We start from the raw sequence: 23,040 nt of genomic DNA, 5'->3' as shown, positions 1-23,040 counted from the left end.
AAAATGTGCTCAAAACCCAGCTGTTACCTCTTGTAAAGGGACAAAGAAATGTTTTCCTCAAACTAAGATGCTTTTTTCCCCCTTTGCTCTCAGATTGAAAGTGACCGGTCAAAAACAACACAGAAAAGAAGTGTTCCTGTTAGTGAACCGAAAATTCAATTACCTGAAAAGCTCTTATTCTCATTTCAGTATAAGGTCTTGTCTGCAGAGGGAGGTGAGTGTGTAGCGCACTCCAGTACACATTTACAACCCAACCTGTTGTATAAAACCTCCCCCAGGTGGATGCCCTCCACTGAGGACAAAGTTAGACCATTAGAAGATAAGTTTTACTGATCAAAAGCGGAACGAAGCTTCGATTCAGCCCACTTCCCTAAGATCTGAAATGTCACCTGCAGTCACCTGATTTGCTTCACTGCATCCCCAGGGATTCTGGGCCAACCTTATGCTAATACTTTGTGAAGAAGCTAGAAAGGAGGCATCATAGCCTTTGGTTCTCCTGAAGAATATCACCCAAGGGTTGGGCAACTACATGACTACATTTTGGCCCAACTATTGAAGCATCAGTGACTCTACCAACCCTTTCCCCAACAAGAGGCAGATTTTTGCACAATATTCTTCCCATGAGGGAGGTTGCCTCCATAAGGCTATGGAAATCTAGGGTATATAACTCCTCCTCTGACCGTTCTACCAAACCTGGAGGATACAGAATTTTGAGAAGGTTCAAACAAATATTCAGATGGCTGAGCCTTTATCTGAATTGGGTGTGAACCTGCTCCATTGCAGCAGGCTGAGAATAGCCTCTTGGCCTGCTATCATGGCCAAAGTAATTCTGTGAGCCCAAATAATGCTCCTAGAATTGCTGTTGGGGTCTGAGTAGTATAGTTTCTATAGTAGGAGAAACACAAGATTGCACCTCAGAATTTAAGAGTCCTAGAAAATTAGGTTTTTAAATTTCTTAATCCATTTCACTGGACAAACAATTCCAGTTTGTGCCTGAAACCTTCCTGGCTGTGACTCATCTCCTTTCATGCTCCACCTTGTCCATGGGATGAAACCTTAGACACATCAACTCCTGTCATCAAAAATGTAGTCTGACAGTGACTACAAAACCTCCCTGGGGAGACTGTGAGTGCAAGCAGCTGCTAAAGCCGCACATATGGGACTGTGTGGCAGTCCACAGATCTGGCCTGCACATTGTCAACATATCAAACACACAAGCGATGCTCTTTTGTTGGCCTGGCTGATGCACCACCACTGCCCTTCTCTAGCAGGGCTCAGTGTGTAAGGGAATGCAGGGAGGCAAACACAGAGCTGCTTTGCTCCTTGTTTCCCCCCATCCGGATCCTGTTTTCCCATCAACAGCAGAGTCTGCAGGAGGCAAGGGTGGGGGCTCTGTGGGGTGTCAAACTGCTGCATCCTCCACCATCAGGCTTAGATGTCAGCAACCCCCAAAGGACTGGCACTTTCACTACTGTGACAGGAGTGTGACCTTTGTTTCTCCAGTAGCTCAAGCTGCCTTATCCAGGGAAATCACAGCAAGTACCTTCTGCCAAGTCCTGATCCCAGTGAAGTCAGTGACTCAGCTCCAGTTGACCTCAGTGGGACCAGGATTTAAGTAACACCATGTAATTCCTATAGGCTTCTTGTGCAGTTTATGAAGCATATGTGCTCGCTCTCTCTGCACGCTTATTTGACTTTCACACTCTTGATGGAAATGTGTCTTTATAAATTTACAAATAGCACAGCAGCTGTGTGTTTATATAACCTCATTTGAGGGCCACATGTATTCTCACCCTTGTGCTATTAATATTTATACTGTCACAACCACATACACACAAATACCTCACACAAATACACATGCATGCTGTGGAACAATAAGGAAAATAGATTAAAACCCCTCCTGAGTCAGTCATGCCTTCAAAAAAATCCATGGAAAGGCAGATCTGTGTTCTTAAAAGACATTGTGAAGGAACATTTCACTAGATCCTGGTGACTTCATGCAAACTTCTGTGCCCCGAGTTTCTGCACAGCAATGTCCCCCCTTTTTTATGAAGTGACCTGACTCCAAGACATTTTGCAGAGCAGAGTCAGATATTTCAGCCAGTTGGGAGACAGACAATTTATAGGGCAGCCAGATTTCAAACGCTGCAAGCTATTGATGGCAGGACAAGCAACTACAGCTGCTGCTGCTCCCCAGCCAGTGCAATGAGTATTGTTCAGAAGGCCACAATGAGGCCGGATGGAAATCTATTTTCCACAGTTCTTGAGGGAAATCATTTAATTTTTTTTAAGGTAAAGATGCAGAATCAGGCTGCTTTACTCTACCTGTAAATTACTTTACTTGCTTCAAATGCAAACAGGGGAAAAAAACTGCAAAGCACACAGCCTAGGTGTTTTATTTTGACAGTCTTAGATAAAACATTTTGATTTCCTCCTGCTGAAAAGCTTTGCATTCTTGAATTTGCCTCCATTTAATTTTTGTTGTTCCGAAAGATGAAAGCTATTTGTCTCACCCTAAACATTATTTTGTTAACTTTCTGCTTTGCTAGAGAAATTGGTTTAAATTCTCATTTAAGGTTGGTCAAGAGCAATTTCATCTCTTTCTTCCCTCCACCTTGATGTTCCAGCTCAGTCAATGAGCCAGCTCCTTGTGAGGAGCCCATTCCAGCCTCTTTTTAACAAGGTCCTGAGACCAAAGAACAAACGTGTGAAGGTGTGAGTAGGACAGACTTTGTGCACTCATTTGCACAGCGTGCACACGAAGCAGAGATCAGGCAGCCTTGCTAAATCTCCCCCTTTCCTTTTACAAGGAAACTTTGCTGAGAGACCACATGGCTGATCTGATGCCAGCAAGTTCCCTGCAGATGGAGAGAGCAAATAAAAATGTGCATATTTACATTATACATGCAGATTAGATAGTGTGCATTCCTCACAGCCTGTCCCTGAAACACCCTCCAAAGGAGTGTGGGGGAGAATGCAAAGAAGTTGAGTCCAACTCTGTTCTTATTGTCTCACTCCCATCCTCGTGCTCTTAAACAATAGGATTAACCCTTTCTAGCACCCTGCCTCACAGATAACACTCTCTGTGCCTGCCAATCTCTGCCTTAGTGCAAAAAGTGGAAACACTTTCCTTCAGAGTACTGCTAAATGCAACAGCAAGCAGAAGTATCCGCAGGACAGCAGTGGTAGTGATGGGGAAAATAATCACTGCATTTCTTAATATCTGCATTATCTGGTGAAAGAAGAGAGTGGGGGGTGTGGGTACATTTATGCGCATGTAAGGACTTACTACACGCAGCTAAAACACTGATATGGTGAAGTGAAGCTCTGTTGTATTTACAAAGAGCTTTTGCAACCTGGATGTCTTCCATGCACCATCTCATCCTTGAAGCTTTCTCCAAACACCCCTCCTGAGCACCCAGAAGTCTGCTCCCTCTGACAGCCAGTGTCAGCCTCTCTTTGTTCACCTCACTCTGGACCCACACTTCTTCTAGTCCCACCTCCCTGTGCCATTAGGAGGAGCTCCAACGTCTCTGCAATACTCTCCGGAGTACAAGTGTCCCTTCCCATAGAAGTCCTACTGTGAGCTCAGTTTTGGGAGAAGCGGGTTCTTGGGGGGGAACAAGGAGCAAGCTGGTGAGATCTGAAGTCTGCTCCCAGGGAAAGTCAAATATAGCTTCTTTGAAAGCAGGAGGTGTACAGAGGGGAGAGCAGTGCCAGACCTACCTCTCCCACTGCTACACTGAATGGTGTCTGGTCTCAGAAAACTCTTGCCTTCTTTCTGCTGGGCAAGATGCTTAATGGCAAGAGCTGGGCTCGCAGTGAAACCTTCAGCTTGTTCCAGATGTCCCTATCTTAAAAGGCCTGGAGCTAGATCCCTGCACATGCAAAAAAAGGAGATTTTTATAAAATCTGTAATGGAAGAGGCCAGGATCACACTGCACTGACAGGGCTGGGGTAGCCAGAGCCTCTGGGCAACCAGGGAGCATTGGTTGGTCCATGAGGGATCATCCTGATGCTCCTGTGCTCATCTATACCTCCTGTCTCGCACCAAAGCACTCACATCTGCCCTCCCAAAGGAGGTTCCTCAAGGCTCCAGCTCTCCACTGAGTGAGCAACACACATGCTCCCCTCACCCTCCCGCGCAGCATCGCAGCTCTCTATTAGGAAGTTACGCCCCATTTCTCTCCCGAAAATCCTTGCCGGGTTCTCCCAGCTGCCACCTCCCTGACAGATGTTCTGCTTAGGCACACTATCATTTTTACACAGTGGCAGCCTGGTGAAATATTTCATGCCTCATGCCAAACTTTTAGTGCTCCCAGTCAGAGGGAACAGCCAAGAGCAGCCTGGGCACACATGACTTCAGGGTGATTGATCCCTCATCCCTGAACACTTCGTGGTCTTCCCTGCAAGTGGGTCACAAGGCTGTGCATGAGAAAGAAGCTTTCCTTGGAAGTGAGTGTGACTCCAGCCTTTTGGGTGGAGAGGAAAACTGCCTGTCCAGTCTCAGCTGCAGGAAAGAGCTTGGCTGGATACAAGATATGGAGGAATGGGTGATTCGTAGCATCTCCCAGGCAGATGAGTAAATTATTTTTTGATGTATTTTTAAAGGTGCAGTTTTCCAGTTTATACCTGTTAAGTATAAAATGCCTTTGACTTTTTCCATATAGAAACATTAACAGAAAAGCAAGAGGTTATTAGACAGTGCAGCCTGGGATCGACGAGGTGAGTTACAAATACTCGAATGGTGGAGATGATCACAAAGGGTGGTGGCATTTCATGGGATACTGTGGGTTTTAGGGATTATGAAAAGTCAGTCTTTAAGTGTTGTGGTGTAAGAAGCCTTCTCAGCTCCTTCTGCCAGGTTTTACAACGCTCTTACTTTGGTTATAGCAATGATAGCAGAGCAAATGAAATACAGCTTAAAATCATACGGAAACTAAAACAATTTCCCTATTTCATGTTGCACATTTACAGTCTCTTCTTCAAAGAACTTGCACATAACTATTTTATTCTGCTCTAAATTGGGTGTCACACCACCTTCACCAGCATTATAGCTGGGTGCTTCCAGTATTACACCAAGGAATGTGACTAATATTTCTTACAGGTAGTTTGTCTCTCTTAAAGTTCTTTCACATGAAGGATATTACAGGCTGGACCAACGCTGCTGTTTCTGATGCTGATTAGCTCCTGTGGCTGTGTGAGATTAAAGCTGTACCTAAAAAAAAATTAATATAAAAGCAAATGTAACTGGTTAAGGCCCCAGATCAACCCCTAAATATATGTGCAGGATTAAAATTAGGAAATTGCTTTTGCATTTTTAAAGAAGCTGTTTGAACATCCAACCCTCAATCACTTCTCACATACAATATTGCCCACTCAGAGCTTTGGAGCCCAGATTACTTTAGCGTTACATCAATTTTGCTTTCAGGTGCTGTAATTCTCTGGTCGGTCAATGCTAGTCCTGTTGTGTTCTTTTAAGGGGCAGTGTATCAGTTCACAGAATGGCAGGCGAGGTGTTAAACCATCAGTCCATTGATGTCCTACAGCATAGGAAAATGTAATGACGACCCAACATTTTGCTGTAGGGAGGGAGCACCCCTCCTCCCCCCAGCACTGCGTGAATGAGGCTGACAGATCACCACATTTACAGCATCTTAAATGCGGGTCTGGAGTCATTTTGTTTAAAATTGGAGGAAAATAGTAAAGTCAATGTGGCACAAAGTACCATGCAAGCGTTGTGAATAAAAGCTTCAAAGGGTACTAAAGTGCCATTGATTACCTTTGAGAGGATCTTTAAGATCTCAAGTCCGAGATAAAGAACTTACACATACACTGTAATGTTAAACCATCATCTCCACATTTCTAATAATCACCTCTTCTGCAGTAGATGAATCCAGCCATTAGCATCCTGTCAGGGGGTTCTCACTAAAGACACACAAGGAAATCACAGCAAGTTACATTCCTGTTAAGTTCAACAGTATTATGCCCTTAAAAAGCCACCAGTGGTCACCACAGCTTTGGAAGATAAGATTTTAAGAGGGATTAACACGTCTGTTCTTAATGATGGCTTAATATCTTGCATATCTGGAAAACCAGTCGGAAGTCAGAGGTGGCAATAAGATGCCTCATCACCTTTCTCTATATTTTTATTGTACCTCATACCATGGCTTGTTTTATAGAAATAGAATCTAATAAACTAAGATCATATACTTTTGGGGAGAGGAGGAGAAAATTACACGTTTGGTTGATAATGATAACAAGATTGCCGTATGAAGCATTTCAATAGATACCGACTGTCATTTTGAGGAGGAATTTAGAACAATGCAGGATGAGAGTGGCATGGTTGAAGAGGATTTAAACCTGACAGACTGCAAAGTGGAGACAGGGAATGAAAAGGGAAATCGCTCGCCTGCAAGGGATGGTATTTCTAGTTCTCTAGGAAAGCAGTGACCCCCAGAAATAGATGTTCATGGGTGACTTCAAGCTGGAACATGTTCAGCATCCTCTAAGGTAATGGGCTGAAGACAAAAAGAAAGAAGCTAGCTGGCACTGACTCCAGGCAGGTATCTGCACCGGAAAGCTGTGCCATGTGCTGGTCTTCACAGTTCAAGAAAGCTGTTGGCAAATGAAAGGTGCTTCGGAAAAAAAAGCTCTAGTAATTATTTCAAAACCAAAAAAAGTCACCTTAGACTTAGATCTTCACCTCACCAAAGATGAGCCAATGGGCTGACTGGGCTGCAATTTGGAAACTCTTACACGAGTTAAATTTGTAGCAAAACAGCCTGAAAGACAGAAACAACCAATTACAGTAGTTTGAATTAAGAGCTAGATAATGCATTTTAACACATCTATCATATAGCATCCTTCATTGGTACTGCTTATCTCACCCTTCTTTACCAGTACCTTTGTTGTTGTTTCAACCCTTAAGTTGTTTCTCTCAATTTTTTTTGACAGTTGTGCTGAGTGATGACATTCCCTGAGTTGCTTTTCAGGGAGATGGAGTGAGAGGTAATGACATCACGGCATCTTCTGGGAGCACCAGCCTCTGCTTGCAAGACCCCTACGAGCATTTTTAGGGTCAGACCACCTTCTGAGGAAGGAAGCCAGCATCAGAGACCTCTCTTCACCTATGTGGACAGTTCCTCTTTGCTGTTAACACATAGACTGAATGCACTCAGACAGGGAGCAGCTTGTGTTTGCAGGGACCTCCAAAGAGGACAGCCTGGAAATGTCAGAACTCCTTTCCTTTACAGACCCGCTCTTGGGAAGAGTAGAAAGAAACTCAGTCCGGCCACAGACTGCGGTAAGGAGGGTGCTGTCATGCAGAAAATCTTGGCAGAAACCTTCGCCTGCTGAACCCTCTCCCAGCACCACACAACCAACCCAGCCAAGCGAGCGACAGCTACTAACAGGCCATCTCCCAGCCTGGCCCGGATCCGACTCGCTGTCTGAGCCAATGCTCACTGTCTCTGTGTTGCTTTACCTAGACAGTGCTGGACAGGTGGCATTGGCAAGAAACCAAGGAAAAGCAGTTCATTCCTGAGGAATACTCTTCCATCTGAGATAGCACGTGATAGGAGATGTGGTGTGTATTGGCAGCAAGATCAGATGTGCCTTATAACAGTTTCTGAAGCTTTGGAACTAACTCAGGCTTGAAAATTTGGTTAACTTGTTCTGTTTTGTCTGAATAGCACTTTTTTTTTTCTTTTTTTCTGCATGCAGCTTCTGGCTTCAGCTCCTGTTGGGAGTGCTGAAATTCCATCACAAAAGTGCATCATCACTTAGCTTTTTATTATAGTCTTTCAGCAGTAGACTGCTAGTGAATCTCCAGCCATGCTGGAAATGGAAATTATCTTTAGATAATGCAAAAAGACCATGTCCTTCTGCCAAGAGCCACCTCTGTTTGCATTTCCCCTCTCCTCCAGCAAGTGATGCTACCCCAAAATGGGATTAACTGGAGGTCCCCTTTACCTTCAGGAAGATTATTTGCAGTGGGAGGTATTTTGCAGAGTGAGTGACAGCACTGCGGTGGGAGGGAGAAAGAGCCCTTGAGGGGTCTGTAATACCCCTCCTTGCATTTCCCATTCCTTAGTAATCTCTCCTCTGCAGGCCTGTCCTAGCCAGCCCTGCTTGGGTAGCTATTGCTGAAGGAATCAAAACACAAGGTATGGCAGCTGCAGGCATTGAGTGGAAAAAACCAAAAAGCCACCCTGCATGCACATGCACAAGTCTAAAAGACAGAGAGAAGGAGAGAAAGCACATTAAAGGAAAGACAACATTTGCAGCAGGCTGGTGTGTCCTTGACCGAAGGAGACATCAAAGACAGCTTCAGTGATTTACTCTTTGACAGGCTGGCATCTCTGTGATTCACAGAGCTAATCAATTAGGTGATACATTCCCCCTCCCCGCCACTCCTTTATTTTTAACAGCTTCTTGCCAAGAGTGGAAATGCTCCAGAACTGAATGGGTACCGACATCCAGATCACGCTGCAGGAGCTGACAAATAGCATCCCAGTGGGGCTGAAAGGGGGTCAGAACACTGCTGAAGGGGATTTGTCACAGGGGCAAGACTGGTTTAGGCCACATGGGCAGTGCATGCCACATATTCCTAAGTGATTCTATGATGCTATATTCCTGGGGCACACAACACAGTCCATGTTGCACAATTGAACAGCCTCTCCATTTAACTGGACTTTGGTCTATCCTCACTTCACTCCTTCTGTGCCATGTGGAGGCTTTACAAGCCATCCAGCCCTTCAGTCCATTAGCCATATACAAACAGACTCCTGGTCTTCAGAAGCAGGGTTTCTTCTGAATATATATATATATATACCCTTTTACAGACAATACAGACCCTTTTTTAGACACGAAGTGACTCTTCATAATTCCCCCTTGCTACATTCAGACATATTCATGCACACAAATGAAAGATGTACGTGAAAATGAACATGCACTGCAGGCATCCACATGGACACAGGTACATCCCTGGATCATGTGTGTATTGACATTTGGTTGCCTGACCCACCCCGTATGCATTCTACCAATGCAAGCACATGCACTTATTTCACACGCTGTGGCAGGGATGCACCAACCCTGGTGTATGCACCAACCTTCTGCCAGTGGCTGCTCTGATGACTGCTAATGGAGAAAATCATTAGTAAAAGGCAGCATTCTCATTGTCTGCTTCCTCTAACTCATGCCAGGTGGAATGCAGGAATGCAGAGCATGGCTTTACATCCCAAACCAACAGCATCTGCAATAACAAAACCCTTCAGAACTGTTCAGTTTTGAATCCTTGACATCTAATGATCAAATATAAAACCCAGCAATCCCGGTTTTTCCAAAGGCTGCATTGAGGGACAGCACAATCCTCTTCATGTGAAAACATCATGTTGGCTGTCCTATTGCAAAATGAGAGACACTGTCACAGCAGAGCAATTCTCAGTGAGGAGTGAGTCCCTGGAGACACAGAGGCTGGGAAATGCACCACAATAGGTTTCAGGGACTGAGAGACGCAGCTGGCCAAGTAGTATGGAAAGCAGCCTGAATTTAATGTCTGTGCTTCCTCTCTCCTGATGAGAAGCTGCAGAAATCTGACCACAGTTTACAGCCAGGGAAATAAGAGCAGTTTGAGGAGTTCACAGAATAAACCCTTCCAGGCATGGGATTCTCCTGTGGTCATCCCAGGACAGAAACCTTCCCAAGGACACACATAGGAACCGAAGCATTTTGAGTCGGTGTCTGAACGAGCCAGTCAGCACTGGGATGCTGAGCCAGCCATAATCAGTATTTGCAGTGTTTAAAATTTCATTGAAGATAATATCAGAAATCTCTAGTCTTTATGGCTGCAAGACTTATCTCCAGAACATGGCCACTGTAGCACTTCTCACATGAATATGCTTATGTGCAGCTCAAAGCTGCAGGCTTGAGTCTGAGCAGGTACAAAGCACAAGGAGAAAGTAATAGTCCTGCCCTGGTGTAAATCCAGGTTCGGAAAAGAATCTCAGTTACTCCTGAAAGAAAAGGGTTTGGATTTGTTCCAGACTTGTCTTAAGAACCATGACCTGTCATGGTGCTTGACAGGAAATATTTCAGGGTGACTCTTGGCGAACGTTTCGCTACTGATCTTTCCAGAAGAAACACACTGCTAACAAAGATGAGAGGATGGTATTGTGCACAGGCAGAGCACCAACGGACAGAGCTCTGTTGACAAGGTGGGAACTCACACAGGTTTTACCCCTGCTTCTTAGCATCACGAGACATAACATAGTTGCATGGTGAAGAAATCCTCCCCTCTGGGTTCAGACAGATCTCTCACTCTGGCACACTGGCTTCACAGAATGCAGGCAAAAAAAATATCTGAGTCGCACCCTGTTCTCTTCCCTTCATAGCACAAACTGTCTTAGGCATCCTGGGGTGCACCCAGCTGAGCCCTGGCTCCTGGCTCCATCTCGCTGCTCAGAACAGTCTTCTGTGAGAGCAGAGACATTGTTGAATATTCTCTGATTTGATCTGGATGAAATCTCTCATCAGATCCTGCTGCTCTTCATGGCAAAATACCCACAGGCAACAGAGTCCAATTTTTACCCGTTCAGCTTCAGGCATAAATTTGCTGTTTTCAAAGTGAAGACAGCATCAGATGGCAGAGCGAAGGGGGAAAAAAAAAAGTCCTTCACCAGCTGTGAAAACTGCCCTTTTAATTTTCATGAAAAGATATGAGACAAGAACAAAAGAAATGTTCCGCTGGCTGTTTCATTCCTCATTGGTGTTGTCGACAGCGAGCGTTTCCTCTCACCATTCAACTCTTAGATGTCATTAGCTGCTGGGTCTCTTTTCAGCTTCTCTCCTTTCCTCTTGGTGAATTATGTCCTTCTGGATATCACCTCTTGAATTCATGTTTAATTCTGGGGGGAAGTTTTGACTGTTCTGCCTATGACATGAAAATGGTTGTTTTCCCCAACACAGGTTTCTCTGTTGAGGTAAATCCTCTACCTGTTTCCGTTACTCCACTTTGAGGTCTTCCTTCAGATGTTAGTCTTTCTGTTTTACATCTACACTGTATCTCATTAAAACTGTGCGTTGGTCCAGATTTCTCCTCATTACAACAGGCAGAGCTTATATGAACAGTTATAATGAGGGCAAAGAGTATGGCTCAAAAACAACTTCTAATGGCTCATTAGCAAAAAAGACGAGTCAGACACTGCTGTTGTTTCCTCATTCCTTTTAAAGATCTGAGAGCTATTCCCTTCCCAGCCCATGGAGGTTAGCAGCGTGGTCTTCAAAATCAAGGCAAAGCTGTCTTCTTCACTAAGGACTGTCTCACACTCCTGTGTCCTGTAGTAATATCTGCAGATGTTCATGAGTCACTTAATCTGGTTGCTTGGTGTGCATTTGTCACCTTCTCAGTGCTCCTACTACACCTGAAAAACCAGGAGGGCAGCAGCACTAATACATACCAGCAACTCAACTGCACATCCACTCTCCTTCCCTGCTTCAAAGTGGATCCAGTCCTGCACAATGTTGTCTCTGATATTCTGCTTCTGCTCGCTCATAGCTGCTTGGGTCTGTATGTCATCCTGGCCCAGGTCTGGAGTACATGTAAAATTCCCAGCAATGGGCTGGTGATGGCTTGAGGTGTTCAAGCTTGCAAATAAGCTTCAAAGGAGCCCATCATAGCTTCTGCCTTCTTCCTTTTCTGGGTAATATCCAGCAGGAGCTGCTCTATACTCGGAAGTGTTATCAGGAGGTACTGGTTCTTTGAACTGTAAAGAAGCAGAGCTAAAGTCATTGTCTAGGATTTACCCTGCTCTTACACAGGCAAGGTGGCTAAAAACTATGTAAAAACTGTGAAAACCAAGCAAGGACCTTAGAATTTATCTGCTCATATTGTTACATTGCTGGGACATGTCTCAGGATGAAGCAATTTACGTTGTGAAATATCAGCACTCTAAAGAGCTTAGGAGGAACTTCATTGCATTGACAGCCTGGCTTTTGTATTCTTATTAGCTACTCACAGTACCTACCAGAGAAAAAGGCTATCATTGGTGGTATTTAGTGCTGAACTTTTGGCTCTGTTCAGTGTAGGCTCAACACATAATATTTTGACAGTCTCACAAGATGCTCTGTCTCCTTTTAAGGAAGAGCTGACCTGAAGGGTGCCTTTTCTGAATGGGTGATGTCTGGCCTTCAAAGGACTTCAGAGTGATGATGCCACAAATGGAGAGTGCCTCAATCCTTGGGAAGAGCATGGCTGACGTCATTGAGCAGGCTGGAAGTCCTGCGCTGCAGGGCAATTAGGGAGCTACTTGCTTTGGGGCTCTGCTTGTGCTGACAGTGCTGCCCAGCTGAGATAGGAAGGTATCAACTCCCCTGGAGAAATATGCTCCTCAGTCAGGGGTAAGAACACAACTATACTTGAAAGCATTTTATTTTTAGCATATCATTCATAATTTCACTTGTGTACGTCACAGTGACTCATGCTTTGTTCCTCCTTCCTTGCGCGGGTGCTTGCAGAGGCAACGTGATTCTTTGTTTAAGGCATGGTCTCTCTGTTTGAGGGCATGTTGTTGCAGTGAGGTTTGGCAGTAACAAGGGCTTCTCAACTAAAGACTTCTTTGCTGTTACAGTTTGTATAAATGCCTTATTTTTTTTCCCATAAGAAATGGGGTTGGGTTTGGTAAGATGCAAATGTGTTATATGTATATGCATAGGTCACATCCATCTGAAACAGAAAAGGTCTCCAAATGGAAAAAGAGCTATTAAGCCAATGGAGAAGAGACCATTCCATGCATTAAATCCTGTTCCTCACATCACTGCCAGCCCCTTAGCAGATGTTCAGTCCAGATGATTCCCCAGAACATCTGTGCCATATCCTCTACCTGCTGCAAGCCACAAAACACTTCCCTGCAAGACCTCGCGATAAACTTCAGACCCTGTGTAGAAAAGACAAAACCTTCAAAACCACTCTGTATTACAGAGAAAAATGGGAGAGATCAAAGGCAAAGAACGGAGCAAACAGCTCCTAACAGTTACCTCATGCTTTCTACATGCTCTGGTGCTGACTTCCTAATGTAAAGCCATGGCACTGTGCTAACAGCTAGTACTTTTTGTTACCCTGAAGCTCGCAGCTCACCTAAGCTTTCTCTGATCCCTCCAGTGAGCTATTAGAGCACCAACTGTTGTGAGGTTGTTTTAGCAACAGTTTGAAAAGTGATTTTTTATGAGCTGTTTATTACCTTCTCAGATTTATTATGTTCCATTCAGACCGATTATGTGAAATAAAAAAACCCAAACCCCCTAACAAAAACATGAGCTAAAATGACAACAAAAAAAGTTATTCATCCTTTCTTCCTTTTTTTCTTTCCCCTCCACTTTTAGAATAAATGTCAGCATGAATTCAAGTTAACATTGTCAAAGGCAATCGTTCATCTTAAATATTTCACACTTTGAGGATCTAAATGAAAGTTCTTGTGAGTGAATTTAGTTGCAGGAGGTGATTTGTGAATCCACTCCCAGCGATCACAAGGTGATTACCCTCTTCTTCCTCTCTTAGGAAGCTGGGAGTCTCTGACTGGACAAGCAAAAGAGGATATACCTTACAGAGCAAAAAACTTTCAAGCTTTGAAACATTTTTAGAGCCTGATGTTGCTGATGGGAACCTCTCTACAGCCTAGATCTGAAGGACTGATAGGTGTTGCACCAAATAGAGGTTGTGGGAAGGATTTCCTCTCCAAAAATATGGGGCTATGCAAACTAACACCAAACTGGCCAGAAGCATCTCTGCTAGATGGTAAAAGGAAGTTCTCCAGCCAACAGCACTAATCTCTGTGATTGTACTTTGGATAAAAACTGGTTGGTTGAGTAATCAGGGTGGTTTTTTCACCACTTACCTTGTGTTGAACAGTCCCAGCTGAAGATGAAAGCCACAACTTTTAGCCATAGTCCACTTTAAGTGATTGGTCATGCAAAAACCTCTGCAAGATAGGTACATGGCCAGCCAGTCCCCCAACACGGCTGCAACATGACCAGCATCCCTCCATCCCAGCCTCAGCAACCAGGGAATTATCCCATTCCCCTTGATGCCAGTGGGAGCTGGTGTACTGATTGTAAAAAAGCTGTGGGAATTGCAAGATGAGGCTTTAGGAAATCCAGTGAGACTGAAAGTTGGACACCTGGCTGAACATTTTTACTTTCCCCTGACAGTTAATGAGACGAAAGCCCAGGAGGATTCTCCAACGATTACAGCGCATGATGGGAATGTGGTTCCTGCGCAGTGATGAACAGAGCTCGTATGACCAGTCCCCTGCAGGGAGGAGGTAGTGAGTCTTCACAGGAGTAAATACATCCCCTGGCTGTGTGAGGCACCAACGTGGCCCTGACACAACACTCCTTGTGGGTTTTTTGCCTTTTTTCCCAATCTGTCCACTAGTTGAAGATTCCATGAAGAACAAACTCTCCTTCAGCCCTAAAACTTTGCTTCTTTTGGGTTTAGCTGTGGCATCAAGACAGGAATAAAGATCTTCAGTCTTTACAATAATTAATACCCATCCATTAGCTTTAAAATCACCTGTGTATATAATAAATGCAAGAAGCTAAGCATCTTACTGCTGAGCTTCCGCCAGTTGTCATCCAGGCAAGACAATTTATGACACCTTTCCTGAGTGTTCTGTTGAGGGCTCGTTTGCATCGTTCCTCTAAAGGCCAGATGCAGCCCCGAGAATATTTGAATTCAGAGTTCTGTCCCGCTGCCTTGTTACCCTGCGTGATCATTTCTGATAAGTGTTCTTGTTTAATCATTTCCCTGCATAAAACCCAGGGTTCTCTCGTGTTTGTCTGTGTCATATTAATAAAGGTCCATTTGGGAGGACGCTGGGGGTGGAAATGATTTGACCGAGGTTAAGTAACAATTGTACAAAATTGTTTTGACATTATGTTAATGTCTGCTCGTGTATTATCCCCAATTTAAAGTTAATCACCAAAATTACCATAGCAGTTCCCAAAATCTAATGAAATAAGATTTGTTGAGGTGTGAATAATACAGAAATTGAGAAGCTCAGAGTCACTATTAAAAAAAAAAATAAAAGAGAGAGACAGAGAAATAAACTGGTAGCTTTAACTCTCTGAGTTCTCATATAAACTGAGGCAAGTTCAGAAAATATATCAGACTTTTAATGCTTTGAAATCATCCTGGTGACTGAGCTGGGGTCTGGAGCAAAGTGTCCCACTCTGTGCCTGCGTGTGTGCACAGGGTGCAGCGCATCAGGGTCCCCCCTCTGTGTCCTCACTCCCAGGGCATGGCCAGACTTTTCAAGCTAGTAAATGCTATTCAGTGCTTTAATGGTCAATGGGTTTGATCATGACTTGGCTCTGCTAGGGTGAACATATCTGATCTGGGGAGATAAAGACAGGCCACCATTATCATGAAAAAGCTTTTGAAAAAGTGATTACCATAAATTCAAATAATAAAGCTGTGGGTAAATGCTAGCACAAGGAACCGAAAGAGATGGAGGAGGCTGTTTGCTTCTCTCATGTTACACCTGAATGAGTACAGAGAAAGCGGAGGAGGGAGAAGGAGGAAACATCAGTGCTGTGTTCGACCCAAGAGCCCAGTCCACAGCCCATTGTGAGCTGATCTAAAAAAAATTAAAAAATAAAAAATGCTGAAACTTTTGTAAAAAAAATAGCTATATTCTTTTCCACACAGAAGAATTCAAAGCAAAGGATGTCACAGTATATGCTACCGGGAAGAGGATTTTAACAGCTGTTTCTCTAGAAACTGGGAAATGATGGTGGATTTCAACCAGTGCTTCAAGCACAGCAAGAAGATAAATAGTGGTTAGGTCTGGGAAACAACATCCAAACAAGGTCCGGGAAGCAGGCACAGACCATAGGAAGCAAGCAACGTGTGCCTGTGGCAATGGTGCACAAAGCAAAACACATGAATCCAGCTGCCCAAAGAAAAGAAGACAAGGAAAAATGAAAAGGACCCATGGATGGAGGAGAAATCAAGCTCAGACCATTGCAGCAGCTTTTCTTCGGAGTTGCCCTAGGCATAACAAAAAGTTGCTGTGAGTTACAGATCCAGAGCGTATTCTTATGTCCAGACTGAAATACAAGGAAGACAATAATGACTCATTTGAGGTGCTTATGCAATCAATACTAGAAGCAGCCATAGATGATCCATTTTTTGATCCTCACTTGACACTTCAGACTGTCTGACTTACTGGGTGAGGCAGGAAGGATCGCAATTTTTTAATAGAAAATTCCAATCCTCGTGTGAAAAATGAAACTGTCTGTGTGTGCACCTAGTTTTCCCGAGGCTGGGTGTGCAAAGATACAGTTAGTCACAACCCAACCTGTTCCAGCACGGTAATTGTAGCCAGTTTTGTGGATAACAAGTGCAATTTCAAGAGCGGAAACAAGCTTGAAAGAAGCTGAAGACCTGATCCTCTGTATGCCTCAAAAAGCTACAGAATAGCTGCATTGTTGGCTTTAATAAATTCCCTATGGATACTTCATATCCTCTTTAAAGTGGTTTCACAAAATCCTGTTTTCAGCTTCTTTACCTACCAATATCTCTAAAATGACCCTTTTTCTTCTGGCCACTTTGGTGTTGGGACTTTTGCAGTGACATCCAAGCAAAGATGTTTTGACTCTCAGAGATGAAGAATTAATGATGCTTTTATCTTTATTTTTTTAATGATTTTTTTTTCCTTTATAGCAGAATGGAGCCAAATATCTGTCAGGACAGAATTGATAACAGCTCCCAGAAAGAGGAGAAAATGGACCAAGCATTAACATACGTCATGTGTGGACTCTAGCTGTATTTCCAAAGGAAAACTAATAGACTGAATTATTCTGTAAGTTATTGGGGTTTGAAATTAACCCATTGCTACAATGATTAAGAAGGAGGTAAATTTTAGAAGTGCCAGTAAAACAGGAATCCTTCCTCCCCAAACTTTCAAGTTCAGGCTCAAAAATCTGTGGCCTTTGTAGACTTTGTCTAATCACTCTTGCCTTGTAAGTACCGTGAGGAAATTGAGATAGGAAACATGTCTTCTTCTGGTTAAAATTGCATTAATGCTGAGCTGTGTGTGACAATGTCACCCTCTTGTAGCTAGGAAAACAACTGCAAGCGTAAGTTTTGTAGTAGCACAACCACCTATGGTCACAGACTGCTTGCAGTCAGTCCAGATTTTGGAAGCCCACTAGTCCCAGGCTGGGCTAATACTGGGCTGGGAGTGCAAGAGGGGATCGTAGGCTCTGAAGACACAAGCTGAGAGCTGTGGTCACAAAAATACAAAGTAAACATCAAACCACAGAACAACAAAACAATTTAAAAATAAAAAATCTTCGGGTCCCATTGCTGTTACCACTCTGGCAGCAGGGAGGATCAAATGGAAAGAAGCCCATCGTGCTTAGCAGAGATTGTGAATTAGCTAAGGGATTGGGTGTGTTAGAAGAAGCAGCTTCAGCAAAATAAAAATCAAAACTGTTCTGGTGACCTTAATTCAAACATTAGACCACAAACAGACATCAGGAGTAGTCTAGTAGATTTATTATTTAAAGTCCCTTCATTTTCTGTGTCACACCATAGCTATTCCCATGCAACTAAATATGTTCCATGGGCTGATACCTAACTCGCCTGGGGAAGAGCTTGGCTTTTCCAAACTGAACAACTAGTCTGGTTACGTCTTGCTATTGCATGATCTCTTGGAATAATTTCCATTCCTAATATGTTTTTTGTTAAGAGAGAGTTTTCCAAACTCATCCAAATCAAAATGTTCACTTGTTCTAAGCAACTGCTAATTAGACAAGATTTAATACCTTGGGAACCCTTTGCTTTATCTTGACATGATCTTTTTGCTTTTAATTGGAGAAGGCTTTGTGGACAGACTGGTGCCTGCCTAGCCATAATTTTTTGTTCTTCTCTGATTAACAATTTCAGCAGCATCTGCATTAACAAGGGTTCAAAGTTCACTGTCATTTTGGTATTCTTCCAGAGGCTTCTGAGAGGTTACTAGGAAACTCGGCATTTCTGTAAGACTATGTTATGATAGTATCCAATTTAGACAAGATTATTTAATTCATGATATTTATTTAGCATGCTCCACCTTCTTTCTACAGTTGATGGCTTTTAAAGATTATCAACATCCAGCTACACCATTTCTCTGGGAAATCCCGAAATTCTCATGACTTCAGGCACAGAGAGCCTGTTTCAGTTTTACCTTCGCTTTAGCTGAGCAACCAGCTTTCAGGTTGTGTGGGTGAGTTTGGCTAGCCTCTTCCCACAGAAAACAAATTATCTGCAAACTGGAACTCAGGCCAGCCTTGCTGAATGGTTCACAAAATGTTCGCTTAGCCTGAAGCTGGGATTTGCCTTGTCTGAGCCAAATTTCAAGAGAGACAGCAAGGGTTTCTAGTGTTGGGTGGGTGCCAGGCAGGTTATGGAAGTTACGAGCTAGTGTTGAGACCTGTTTCAGACCCAGTTTTCAGAACTGCAGGCTGAGCAAAGTGGAAGCTCTGAGAACTGAACTTCTCACGTAGACCACTAAGAACTGAAATTACAGCATTCCCTGCTTTTTTCTCTGGGATCTGGCTGTCAGCTGGGGCCCATTTGCATATAACCTCAGGTTTGCAGATACCTCCCAGGCTTCTGAGAAAGAGTCATTTCATTTCAGCTTGTGGTGATGAAGCTGTAGAAACCACAAGGAGAAACTCCTGCTTCACAGGTCTCCTAAGCCGTCTCTCAAAGTTACTTTCCAAGGTTTATGGCTTCTCCAGAGACCCCGGGCTGCTTCACTAATAGTTTCCATCGGCAGCCAGCCCTAGAGTGGCCTGAACGCCTGCCTGCACACATGGGTTAAATGCTGCATTAAAGATCTGGACCCTGGTGCATTTGATCTGCCCAAGCACTGCAGTGCTCTTTTGGGCCCTGTTGTCTCTTCTCCACATTGTCCTGGGCCCTCCTTGAAGTTGCTTATGTCTTGCCTGCAAGGTCAAAGTCCTCCTGAATCTGGAATTGTAAGGCATCGAGCACCTTAAAACCCTAGGAACACACCAGCCAGGGGAATTTAGAAGTCCAGCCCCTACTCAATGAACCAGGGGCCTCACAGTGGAGACTGGCAGGTTGGGTGGAAGAAAGGAGCTTGGAAACATCATTAGTTTTAAGGGGAGTCTTTTACGTCATTGGCCTAGTACTCTGCCCTGGGGAAAAAACAGATTATTCCCCGGCATAAATCTAGGATCAACAGTAAGAGACTGTTGAATTTATGAATCCATTTTCCCTTGGTCCTCTTCCTCCAGGCTTGCTGAACAAGAGAGCTGTGTTGCTTGGCTGGCTGTGAGGGAAAGAGGTTAATACTGAAGACTACACAAGGTTCTGCAATTAGACAATTTCTTTGTAGCATAATGTAGACGCCAAGATGACCTCAGAGGCCTTTTTTGCTGTTGCAGAAACATATTGGACAAGTTTTCTCAGCAGCTGTGCATTAGTGTTCCGTATTAAATGGGCTGATTATAAATTACAACAGCTACCCTAAGATCTTCCCATCACTTTGGATTTCTTCACGGCAACTTTCTTTCCTTCGTTCCCCTTGCCTCCAAGGGCTGCTCTGCAAATATGTGCCATCCGCTGGGAAAGCAGATGGGGGAGGGATAATAAAAGTTATGTTTTATGGATTCATATGAAGATTTTTCTGTCTTTTTTCTCAAAAAAAAAAATACTTGCTTCATATTTCTTTTCAGGAAAAGATGTTTTAGGCTAGCAGCGCGGGACTGATAGCCATGGGAAAGATGGAGGTGTGAATACAGCACAGTATCTGAAGAGAGAGGAGAGATTTTTTAGAGCTTGTGATACAGGTGGATTTTTATTATTATTGCTTTGCTGCACCTGAGGCTTTTTATTTATATTTTGGTTAATCCATCCACCTGTACTGTCTCCCTCCACGCAAAAGCAAGTTCAATGTACAGCGTATTTTTGCTCACTGGAGTGAAGAGCTCGTGGAAGAAATTTGGGAGAAAAGGCTAATTGCAGTCCTCTTGGCTGCCTGGGAGAGGGCACGCAGCAGCTTGGCTGAGCACACAGCTCCCAGGCTAGCAAAGTGGCCCAGGTGATGAGCATCAGTCAGTCACCCATCTCAATTTCCTCTGCGTGCTGAAAAGACCCATGTAGGAGGGTTTGTGTGTTGGAGTTGTTGAGGGTTAGGGTTTCTTAATTGGATTTTGTGGTAGATTTACCCCTAAACTCTATCTGACTTTATTTGTAAGATGTGTTACTGGCTTTGATGCCCTTTAAGTAACTGTTTTTTTTCTATGTTGCTGGCGATGTTTTTTTTTACTTTAGTGTTATGTTGGGGGAAGTTATGTGTGAGGGGTGTTGGTCTGGTGTGAGCAACTAGCAAAAGCTATGTTCTGATTAGATACATGTATTTTTCCAATTGCTTTCTGGGAATAGCTGGGGTGTTGGTACTTTCCTAGCTGAGGTGTGATTTTTTTTTTTTTTCTTCCCCACTGAGAAGTTGATTCTTTTTGTCGTTGAGGAAAAGGAGCACAAGTTCCTCTTCAGATATGGTGTTGTACCCATGCCCTGTAACCAATGGGTCTTATCCTCACTTGCAATGTGGGCCCCAAATTTTTTTAAGTAGCAGCTTGAATTTTTTTGTGAGAATTTATGGATCTATTTGCTCTCTTAACTACTATTTATGAACACTTAAAAGTGGTCTGGGGATCCCAGGAGTCTTTAAGTGGCAGATTGAAAACATGGTTTGCAATTGTTTGTGAGCTGAGCTTGGAGCCTGAGAATATTGGCTGACTTCTGAGCTTTGCCTCTTCCTCTTTTCTTCCCTTTTCCCCCGTATGTGCATCCATCTCAAGGGGTCTAGAGACTCCCAGCCTAATTTTAAGCAGCTAAAATGAACTGAATGTTTTCACAATGGTGTCGCAGGCTTTTTGGAGCCTGAAATGAGGCAGGAGCTTTAGGCTAATACAAACCAAAAGTGCATTTGCTAACCTGGCCTTCATAATTAATGTAAATGAAAGAGCTGTTAGGATGAGGCCAGTGGCACGTAGTTCCTCTGAGATGTGAGGGCATGAGAGCAGCCACCTGATCTTAGGGACAGGCATGGGAGTGGGGGTCTCCAAGCAGAAAAACACTGAAAAGCCAACCAGCTTGGGCAGGTTGAAGAACCAATATATTTTAGAACTGATGTATGCCTGTTATGCATATCCTGCTCTAAAGCTGGCATAACACATAGATGGTAGGAGTAGTTTGTTCACAGTTCAGGAGAAAATATGCAACAATAACAAATGTTAGAAAGCTTTTTAGACCACTTGAGAAAGGGATATAACAAGATCCAATGTCTCTGTTTGTCTAACATTGATTTCCAATTGGGAAACAAGGTGGATGTTTTTAACAATGGGATGATGAACCCCTGGAGTGGTTGCCTGAGGGATGCAGCAAGCTCTCTGTTACTTAAATCCAATATATCAAGTTCAGATCACTTTTCTGAAGGAGGCAACCCAGCTCAACTAGAAGTTCCTGAGCTCAGTAAAGGACCACCGGGTGAATTTTTACATCCACAGGTAAGTGGGAGGTCAGATTAGATGATCATAATAGTCTTTTTTACCTTCAGAGTTGAAATCCTTGAGCATGTGCTTTATAAAAGTGAAATCAAAAAGATGAGAAAGGTCTTAAAGCCAAATATTGCCTGCCAAACCCAATTATCAGAACTGCAGTTCAAAGTGAACTTGCTGGGCCAGAAGCATTTGACCACAGATTATGGCAAAGGATGTAAGTGTTAGGGGAAGTGAGAGGGCTGCAAGAAAAGGGTTTCCAAGTTCAGGAAGCCTGTGCTTTCCCCACGTAGAGAAAAGACTGGAGAAAACTGAATTGCTTTAGACTAGGCTGTGTCCTCTTTTCCGAAGAAGACCTCCCAGAAGGGTGCAGGACCCAGTGTGTTCGCAGTGTGGCCGCAGAGAACAGAAGGATCAGGAGCTGCAAGAAAGCCACAAGGATGGCTCTGAGCATGAGCAGAGATGGAATGGATGATGGGCAGCTAGTGTCAAAATTAGGATGTGCCTCAAAGGCCCCGCTACATCTCCTACTACAGCAGCCACCATGCAGGTGGGCACATGTAGTCTCACACATTCAGTGCTTCCCTGCAATCCCTTGGAGTCAGGGAGAAGAGCCCTTGCTTCCCAATGTGGAAAGGAGGGAGCTGGCAGCTCCATTAATGAGCGCTCGCAGACAGGCCTGTCTTGTATCTGATGCACTGCATGCATACAGGTTATGAATAATTTCTTCCCTAAGAAATGAGCCCAGGTTAAAAATAGCCTCTGCATTTAGCTGCTTGCTGCCTCCTTCCTGCTCGCTGAGGCCGGAGATCTGTTGAGGAGCTGGCAGTAATTTTTAATGTGGAAATGTTTAGAAGCCAAAAATTGTCTGGCATCTCTTGCCAGTATGGGGAGCTCCAGGGACAGCTGTAGGGCACACACTGAGGTCTGGTTTTCTCTTTACCCTGGTCTGGAAGGGGGGAGTAAGAAGTTCACTTTGGAGGCAATGTGCCCATTGCCCATTCCAGCCTTGACCCTCTGCAGAGGCTGTTAATGAAGGGCCAATTAACACCAAGTAGTCTTGTAATGTGATACCTGGAGTTGGATTCAAATAAGACATTTTAAAGCTGCTACACAGACAAGCTGAGCTTGATATGCTGCCTGGTGTCTGGGACAGACCCCTGTGCATGGCACCTGCTCCTCGTTACTGTCTGTGGAGAACTTGTAAAACAAGGTATGTGTTTGGAGGGGGCATGGTAACACTTTCACTTGCCCATCCCTGCTCCTCTTCTGCACAAGGAGAGTACAAAACTAGAAGGGCTGCAAGTTTAGTACCTAGATTATGCTGATGCTTTCTGGTTAATTCTCAGCTCAGGGCTTGCAGGAGTTTGTCACCATATGAGAAGCAAGGGCACAGAAATCTGGCAATGCATGAGGACTCCCTCATCACCTGCTGACCTGAAGGACTGAGTAATAGCCTAGAAT

Source organism: Gallinula chloropus (genome assembly GCF_964237585.1).
Source record: "Gallinula chloropus genome assembly, chromosome: 9".
NCBI lineage: Eukaryota > Metazoa > Chordata > Aves > Gruiformes > Rallidae > Gallinula > Gallinula chloropus.
Note: the sequence above shows the minus strand (reverse complement) of the source record.